We start from the raw sequence: 9264 nt of genomic DNA on the forward strand, positions 1-9264 counted from the left end.
TTCATTGACTTATCTTGCGGTGGGCTCAGTAACAGTAGAGGGTCCCCCTGCTCTTTATTACTCTTCTGTGCCACCACCCCCTACACACACTCTTCGTCTTGAAGATTATTCTGCCAGACTGAATGATCTACCACCTCTCCGTGTTGTCGTCATCCAGAGACCCCCTCATTCCTACAAGATCGGAGCATCCGCTCACTGTCCCCTCTCTGATACCACTTCAGTTTTGATCTCAGGAATTTCACTTTCCATTGAGGAAATCTTTGCAATGCCCTGGACTTGCAGTGCCACAACCTCCTCTTGTCCCATTTTAACTCATCTTAGCTTAGCCATCCCCTCCCACGGCTCTACCTAGACCTTTCCATACAGGAAATTCACTCCTCTGCTATCTTAATTCTAAGGATCTTACTTTCCAACCGTAATCTCTCATCTTTAGTTTGCCAGTTCTGAAAATGAATGACCCCGTCTAACCTAAATACATTGATCATTGCCGCCTTTTTACTAACCCTCAATTCCTTCATACCCTTATATGTTTTTCTTACCTAGTTATTATAACATTCTACCATGTACTCCAGATCCTTTCGTCCTCTTTCCCTGGAAAAAAATACAATCCTTATTAAATTTTATTCTATTCTGAATCTTCATCAAAGCAACTGGGCTTGCTCTGAAGAGAATTTCACAGCCTCCTGCCAACACATCTACCAGCCTCAAGGCATCTCTTCCCTACTGGCACCTCCCTTGAATTACTGTCTTTTGAATGGAAAGGCTCCTCTCTAAGGCCAGCCCCTCAATTCGAATCCCATAGCCTCATTCTTTTTTCAACACCAAAGTTATTGATCAGTCAGTCATCCTTGACGTGGTCCAGGCGCGGGTTGGAAAGAATTTCCAGACATGAGGCAGAATGAGAGGAGAATAAAGTTTATTAGAGTGGGAGACATGTGCAGGGGGTCCTCAGCCCACTTTTTTTTTCTTAGTCCACATTTATAGCCAGGGTACAAGGAGTGGGATAGGAGTCTTGCAGGTCATTTGCTGGTTGGATGCGGCACGTATACTGGGTGTGGGGAAGAGTAAGGCAAATAACTTCTCCCTATGGGGTAGGAGAGGAGACAGGTTATACTGCTCAGGAGGATGGAAAATCCATTAATAGTTACAGCATGGGGGGGGGAGGACCATAAGGGTCTGGTTTTTCCGTTCCTGCATTCCAAGACCCTCCTTGGTTTTATCTGCTCTTTTGTCCTTGGGTCACCACAATCCTCGTTCCCTACATCACTGAATTTTCCCCCTCTTCTTTTTTTTTTTTTTTTCCTTTTTCTCTACTGATATTTATTAGTACTTGGATCAGAGAAACCCAAAGTGCACCGTAATGGAGGGGTTCTGGAATTCCAGGCTGTCCTGTGGACTATAGACTGCAAAGCTCCAGCTTGTCACACTGAAGCCGGTCTGCCCAGGAAATAAACCTACAGCTGAATCAGCAAAGACTATAAGAGAAGAACTCTATACTAACTGGGCCTTGTCGGTGAGAGATACTGATATAGAGAATAGAAGGAAGAGTTGGTGATGTCATCCTCATCAAGAAAACTGTACAGTTCCATGATTTGGGTGATGTCAAATGCATCAGAGTACAAAGCAGGAACTGAGGCCACTAGCCTCTCCAATTGAGGATCTTGCATTTGGACTTCACTTGTAGGAATCTCCATGATCATAGAGTCCTCTGCCCAGGGGAAAGAGTCTAAGGGCTGAAGTGAGAGGGAGTTATAGGAATCTGAAACTTCAAGGAGAAAAGAATGAGGGCTGGTTGATGCTGTGGGCACATCCTTGGCTGGAAGGACCTGGCTTGGTGGCTTTAGTGATTGCTGCTCTTGCTGCTGCTGCTGCTTCTTCATTTTGAACCGCCGGTTCCTGAACCAAATCTTTCACTGTCGAAGGCCGGGGTTTGATCCCTGGTTGGGGAGTTAAGATTCCACACATCGTAGGTTGTGATGAAAAAAATCCTGTCATGAATTCCTTTGGAGTGCCCATTTTCAAGCTGATCTGTGTGCCTCTTTATGCAGTTCCTTTCCCCCTCTTCTTAATTGTTCCCATCACCTACCAAAAAAAAAAAAAAGGCCCTCCTGTGCCTCCAACCCCTTTCAATTCTCATCCCACTTCTCAAATCCTTTGCTAGAGTTGCTTCCACTTTCTCTCCTCTCTTTTTCTCTTGAATCCAATCCCCCCTGAATTACTTCCTCATTACTCAACCACAGTCCTATGTAGGACATCAATAACTTCTAGGTTACCAAATCTGATGGTCACGTCCCAGTCTTCATCTTACGTAGCCTCAGAATCATTGGACAAAGCTTGACCCTCCCTTCTCTGTGAAATCTTTTAATGCTTGCTTTCAGGATGCTCTTCTCTCTAGGTTTTTCTTTTATATCACCGACTGCTCCTTTTTGGCCTTCTCTCCTGGTCCCTGTCCATATTCCAGACCCTGACACATTCAGAGGGCCCTAGAGTCAGCCCTCAGCTTTATTTTATCTCTCTACCTTCCTGTCCAGGGATCTCATCCAGTCTCATGGCATTTATACTGATGGTCTCCAAATTTCTATCTCCAGCTAAATTCCAGACATCTCAGCTCAACTCTACGTCTCAGCTGGGTTTCTAATAGGCACCTCAAACTTTACAAACCCAACCCCTGACTCACCTCTGACACACAAACACACACACACGCACACACAGGATCCCACACAATCTTCAATAACTAGCACCTCAATTCTTCCATCCAAAACCTTGAAGTCATTCTTCCCTCTGCTTCTTCCTCACTCCCAATGCTCAAACAACAAATGCTGTAGATTGTGGTGGGAAAGGGGGTCTCTTTCACAGTCTGCTAACCCCCAGTTGGCCACCTAATGAGAGCTTAGCCAAGGATGAATGGCTGGATGAATGAACGACTGGATAGATGGATGGATGGAAGAATGGAGACGTGGATAAAAGGATGAATAGCAAACCGAAAAGGTGTCAGACGGTCTGCTTTTTCCCACTCTTGTTCCTTGCCATACTCTTCAGAACAAGAAGGAAAATTCGAGAAGAATATACATCAGTCTAATGATTATATTCTCAATTCCCATATCTTGGAGTTGTAATACAAGCAAAAAATAACTTTTCACAGTCTCTCCAAACAGCATCCATCTCTTCCTGGACCTCAGTAGTTAGGACGTCATCTTGGATTGACTTCCCAAAGATTCTGGAGCTCGAAACCAGCTCACTGTGCCATTGGTCATTATCATCACTTGGCCGAAACACTTACTCTTACACAAACACTGAGGGAGCACTTACTTTATATAAGACCATTAATAGAGCCGTAATACAGATCTTCTCTTGCAATCTCACCCTCCTCTCACCTTATAAAATAGATATTTATCATTTTTATTTGCAGATTAGGAAACAGAGACTCACAGAAGATAAGCAAGTTGCTCACGGCCACAGCCAAAATTTGATAAGACCAAGTTTCAAATCAGTCAACCTTAAAGGAAATCAGTCCAGATATTCATTGGAAAGACTAATGCTGAAGCTGAAACTCCAATACTTTGGCCACCTGATGCGAAGAGCTGACTCGCTGGAAAAGACCCTGATGCTGGGAAAGATTGAAGGCAGGAGGAGAAGGGGACGACAGAGGATGAGATGGTTGGATGGCATCACTGACTCAATGGACATGAGTTGGAGCAAGCTTCAGGAGTTGGTGATGGACATGGGAGCCTGGTGTGCTGCAGTCCATGGGGTGGCAAAGAGTTGCACATGACTGAGTGACCGAACTGAAGTTTCAAATTCAAATCTGACCTGGCTTGTTCCAAACCACCATGCTACTGCCCCCACAGGCACCATCACTGTGCCCGATACTGTGGTTACAAGTTAAACACATGATTCAAGGGATCTAATCCTCACGTCAACTTTCAGCCACCAACTGAGTCTTGGAGAGGTATTTATGAGTCACCTGCTCAAGGTCTTAGTACAGCAAGGGGAAAAAGTGGGTTTCACCCAGAGCTGTCTGCAATGTCAAATTCCTCGTTTCATAAAATAAGAAAGGAAGACCAAAAGGCTAAAGTGAAATGCTGAAAGAGATGGGGAAAAAATGGAAACAGTGACGGACTTTGTTTTTTTTGGGTCCAAAATCACTGCAGATGGTGACTACAGTCATGAAATTCAAAAACACTTGCTCCTTGGAAGAAAAGCTATGACCAACCTAGGCAGTGTATTAAAAAGCAGAGAAATCACTTTGCTGACAAAGGTCCCTATATTCAAAGCTATGGTTTTTCTAGTAGTCATGTATAAATGTGAGAGAGTTGGACATAAAGAAGGCTAAATGCCGGAGAATTGATACTTTCAAACTATGGTGCTGGAGAAAACTCTTGAGAGTCCCTTGGACAGCAAGAAGATCAAACAAGTCAATCCTAAATGAAATCAACCCTGAATATTCACTGGAAAGATTGGTGCTGAAGCTCCAATGCTTTGGGCACCTGATGTGAAGAGTTGACTCATTGGAAAAGACCCAGATGCTGGGAAAGATTGAGGGCATGAGGAGAAGGGGGTGACAGAGGATGAGATGGTTGGATGGCATCACTGACTCAATGGACGTGAATATGAGCAATGAGCAAACTCAGGGAGATGGTGAAGAACAGGGGAGCCTGGCGTGCTGCAGTCTTTGGGGTCGCAAAGAGACACAACTTAGTGACTGAACGACAACAACATCATTAATTTGTGAGAACACTGAGACTAAATTACCACTGTCACCCTCACCGCAGCATGGCAGTGCCCTCCAAAGAGCAGCGGGTCTGGCGCCTGCCCTGACCCCTCACAATGAGTCCTGGGCAATTCAGAAGACGTCCCTTCATGATGTTGCCTGCAGCCCAGCTGAGTTCCCAGGGAGCAAAAACTCCAAAATCACTACAGATGGTGATTGCAACCATGAAATTAAAAGACGCTTACTGCTTGGAAGGAAAGTTTTGACCAACCTAGATAGCATATTCAAAAGCAGAGACGCTACTTTGCCAAAAAAAGTCCATCTAGTCAAGGCTATGGTTTTTCCAGTGGTCATGTATGGATGTGAGAGTTGGACTGTGAAGAAAGCTGTGCGCTGAAGAATTGATGCTTTTGGACTGTGGTGTTGGAGAAGACTCTTGAGAGTCCCTTGGACTGCAAGGAGACCCAACCAGTCCATCTTAAAGGCGATCAGTCCTGAGTGTTCTTTGGAAGGAATGATGCTAAAGCTGAAACTCCAGTACTTTGGCCACTTCATGCAAAGAGTTGACTCATTGGAAAAGACTCTGATGCTGGAAGGGATTGAGGGTAAGAGGAGAAGGGGACGACAGAGAATGAGATGGCTGGATGGCATCACCAACTCCATGGACTTGAGTTTGAGTGAACTCCGGGAGTTGGTGATGGACAGGGAGGCCTGGCGTGCTGCGATTCATGGGGGTCACAAAGAGTTGGATACGACTGAGCGGCTGAACTGAACTGAACTGAACTGAACCGAAAAACTCTTGACCAGTCTTTCCCCCGGACGGGGCCTAAATTGGCTAGCAGTGGAGCCAGGACAGGGTGGGGGACTCTGTTCTGCTTCATCGCACTTGACCCCCGGTTGGGGAGGGGGGCGGAGTGAAGGGTAAAGTGTCTGCCGGAAGTGAACCAGGATTTTATCTCATTCTCTGTGTCCCAGAGGGTGCTGTTTACTTTCTCGCTGGAGGTGCAGTTATTTAACAAGGTGCCAAAGCCTGGGGGAAGATTGCACATTTTAATCAAAGCCGAGCTGGTCTAGATGACTTTACAAAATGTATCTGAGGCGAATTTTGCACAGCAGTGCCTGGGTATCAGGTAATTACGGGCAGAGGGAAATAACTTCCCAAGGGGCGTAAGCAAACACACCAAGTCAGCCTCACTGCAGCGTTATGCTGAGTGGGGAAAATGGATTTCTGAGTGGACTGCAACCCCCGGGCTCCTCCTTCAATGTCAAGTCAGGCTGTGTGGGGTAGGGAGCCCACGGGCTAGGCTGTGGGGCCACGGCGCCCCCTGCAGGTCAAGGGGGGAGGACAACCCAGGGCGAGAACCTCTTCAAGCTCGCTCGCGTTAAAGAGGAGAGGGAAGCTTGCAGCCCTGAAAGGGGAGGTGACTTTCTCAAGGTCACATGACACCCAGGGGCAGAGTTAAGACCCGTCACTGGCTTTCTGATTCCCAGTCCTGTGTTCCTTCCTGTCCGCTCCTCCACGGCTACCCAGATGTCAGCTCTTGATAACCAAAACAACAGTAAAAGTAACTCAGACTGTGATAGCTGACATGTGTGCATGTATATATCCTGAGCTGCTTTTTGTGCCTTTTATCCATTAATTCACTAAACTCTCCCAAGGACTTCATGGAGATGCTAATAGTATAACCCCAGCTGAAAGCTGGGAAAAAAAAAAAAAAAAACAAGAGGCAGAAAGAATTTAAGAAACCAGCCCAAAGTTACACAAGTAGAGAGAGTTGCTTCTTGTTATTTAGTTGCAAAGTCATGTCCAACTCTTTGGGCTACCATGGACTGTAGCCTGCCAGGCTCTTCTGTCCACGGGATTTTCTAGGCAAGACTACTGGATGCTCTTCTCTAGGTTTTCTTTCTACTCTCCTGGTCCCTGTCCATATTCCAGACTCTGAATCGTCAGAGGGCCCTTTCCTTGCCATTTCCTTCTCCAGGGATCTTCCTGACCTAGGGACTGAACCCACGTCTCCTGCATCAGCAGGTGGATGCTTTACCACTGAGCCACCAGGGAAGTCCAGAGAGTGTCATTGGCCAGTATTAGACACAGACCCCCCAGACGTGCCAGCTCACTGAGCCTGGGCCAGCCCTGGGTGCCATGATCTCTGGGTGTCCAAATCCTTCCCCGGTTCTTAAGGTGAGCCTGGGCCCCTCTGCCTGCCTGGCTCTGCTTCCAAACCTGTCTGTGTTTGGGGCCACACTGATCCTAATGAGTAGTTCTGTCCTCTTCTCAGTTCTCACAAAAGCATAATAAAGACAAACAATGAAACCCGAACAAACAAAATGCACTGGACCATGCTGTAAACTTCAGGGTCACAAGCACAGAACACCTCTCGGCTATCTGCCAAAAACCACTTACTAGACATTTTCTGCAAAGGCCCAGGGATTTTTTTTCTTTTTTAATTTTACTGGTTTCTCTCAGGGATTTCTTGCTCTTTTCTCTGACTCAGGTCTGGGCTGTGGTTTGCCACCCCAGGTCTTATCTCCTCCTCTTACCCCATCCTCATGCCCCCTTGCTCTCTCCTTCCTAGTGAGGTGGAAACAAATTGATCCATGCCCTCGGGGTCTTGCCTTCTGCCCTGAGCAGCTTATCAAGATATTTCCATTGGACCGAGGCAATTTCCTTCTCTGAAAGCGATTCTGGAGCTAGCTGCTAAGAAAATGCATTATTCATTGTGTGACACCAATAAATAGGGGGTCTCCACTTGCATTTTTTACGTCCACATGTATGCGTATTTGCAAAGCTTATGGTCTGTACACGATCATCCAGTCCGGAAAGCTGGGAAGTCAAGCATATCCACATATTGTGTCCCCTGCAAAGGCCTATCATTCCTTGACTTTCACCCTCAAGAGTTCATCATGATGCAAGCCAAAGGCTGTCCTCCCACCTCCTGACCCCAGCCCCTGAGCAGCGGCTCTCAGAAACCATGGACAGTGGCCGTGCCTTGAGGCTAGAAGCCTCCTTGTTTTAATTCTGTCTCCCCAGAATCTAGCACAGAGACTCTACAGAAGACAACAAACATTCATTCAACAAACATCTGCTTGTTGTATATGGGCTACAGTGAAAAACTGGTCTGAGATCCTATTTCTAGGAAGTATGCATTTTTTGGCACAGTCCTTGGTAGGTAGATGCACTGACGCTGATTCCTCACCTTTTTCCCCTGTATTCCACTCTTGGCCATGTAGCTTGGCAGGACCTTCCACTGTGGGTGGGATGGGGGTGGCCTACCCCACCACCTGGCTTTGGGCTCATCCCTGGACCTTGCTTGGGCCAATGGAATGCCAGTGAGAATGACACACACAGAACTTGAAATGACTTGCACTCTGAGACATGTTCTCTCGCATTTCCACCACCACCATGAGAAGGGCAAGCCTGGGCCGGCTCTCTGGCCCAGAAGGGAGATAAGAAACACGTGACTGGAACCCACATGCCCCAGCAAAGGCCAATCTTGATCAGCCATCAGCCAGGTACCCCCGCCCCCCCGCAGAGATTTAAACAAGCCCATTCGAGATAAGCAGGCTTCCCCGATGGCTCAGCAGTAAAGAATCCACCTGCAATGCAGGAGAAGTGGGTTCGACTCCTGAGTCAGGAAGATCCTCTTGAGAAGGAAATGGCAACCCACTCCAGTACTTTTGCCTGGGAAATTCCATGGACAGAGGAGCTTGGTGGGCTACAGTCCACAGGGTCAAAAAGAGTCAGACATGACTAAGAAACTGAAAAACAACAATAACTCAAGATGAGCAGAACCCCTGAAAGAGCCCTGGCTAACTCCAAACGTGTCAGGAGCAGTCATCTCTGTGGGAGGCCACTGATGTACTGTGGCTGTTTGCTCCTGAGTATTGTGGCAGTTGGTTAATAACTCAAAAATCTGAGGGCTTTATGGATAATCCAAAGGTCGGTAGGTCCCAAGTTGGGAACCCTTGGTCTTTTAAGGGACTCATGAAGAATACAGGAATTACAGCACAGTGAATGAAGCACTGAGGGTTCCTCTAGGTGTTTTAAGAGCACCTAGCAAGGCTTGTTTTAGGGAGGAGATGATGTCCAAACTGACATCTGAAGAACAGGCAGGAGTTAGTCGACTGAAGCAGAAGGGGGAGGGGTCCCAGGACTTGGAATTCACACAGAAACCAGGAGACGAGAGAACATGTGATCAGTTAGTCATGTGGGTGGAACTCCAAGCATTTCAGCTGAGGTGCTTCAAAAATTGAGAGAAGAGCTCTGAACACTTTGAATTTTTGAGGATGCTGATACATTAAAAGATGAAGATATGCTAAAAGAGGGTACAGAAATAGTGGTATAATTTAAGTAATCTTCTTGGAAGAAGTAAACACTGGGAGGAATGCAGTGTTCATACATAGAACCTTATCTGGGTGTAACAGTGAATGCCTAAACACGACTTTCGTGAACGTGAGAACCAGGCCTGATGGCCTTCCTGGCCCCCGGCCTCCAACTTCGTCTAAAATAGAGGGTGTGAAGACAAAGAGGGTGGCTGGCAGGAGCTGAGACT

The 9264-nt window shown here is 46.8% G+C and overlaps 1 pseudogene; it reads right to left on the bottom strand.

The window, feature by feature from the left end:
* Positions 1-1319: 1319 nt before the first annotated feature.
* On the bottom strand, positions 1320-7938 carry LOC120866637 (annotated as a pseudogene).
* Between the last annotated feature and the right edge of the window lie 1326 nt (positions 7939-9264).

This window comes from Oryx dammah, unplaced genomic scaffold (assembly GCF_014754425.2).
Source record: "Oryx dammah isolate SB20612 unplaced genomic scaffold, SCBI_Odam_1.1 HiC_scaffold_8, whole genome shotgun sequence".
NCBI classification, from domain to species: domain Eukaryota; kingdom Metazoa; phylum Chordata; class Mammalia; order Artiodactyla; family Bovidae; genus Oryx; species Oryx dammah.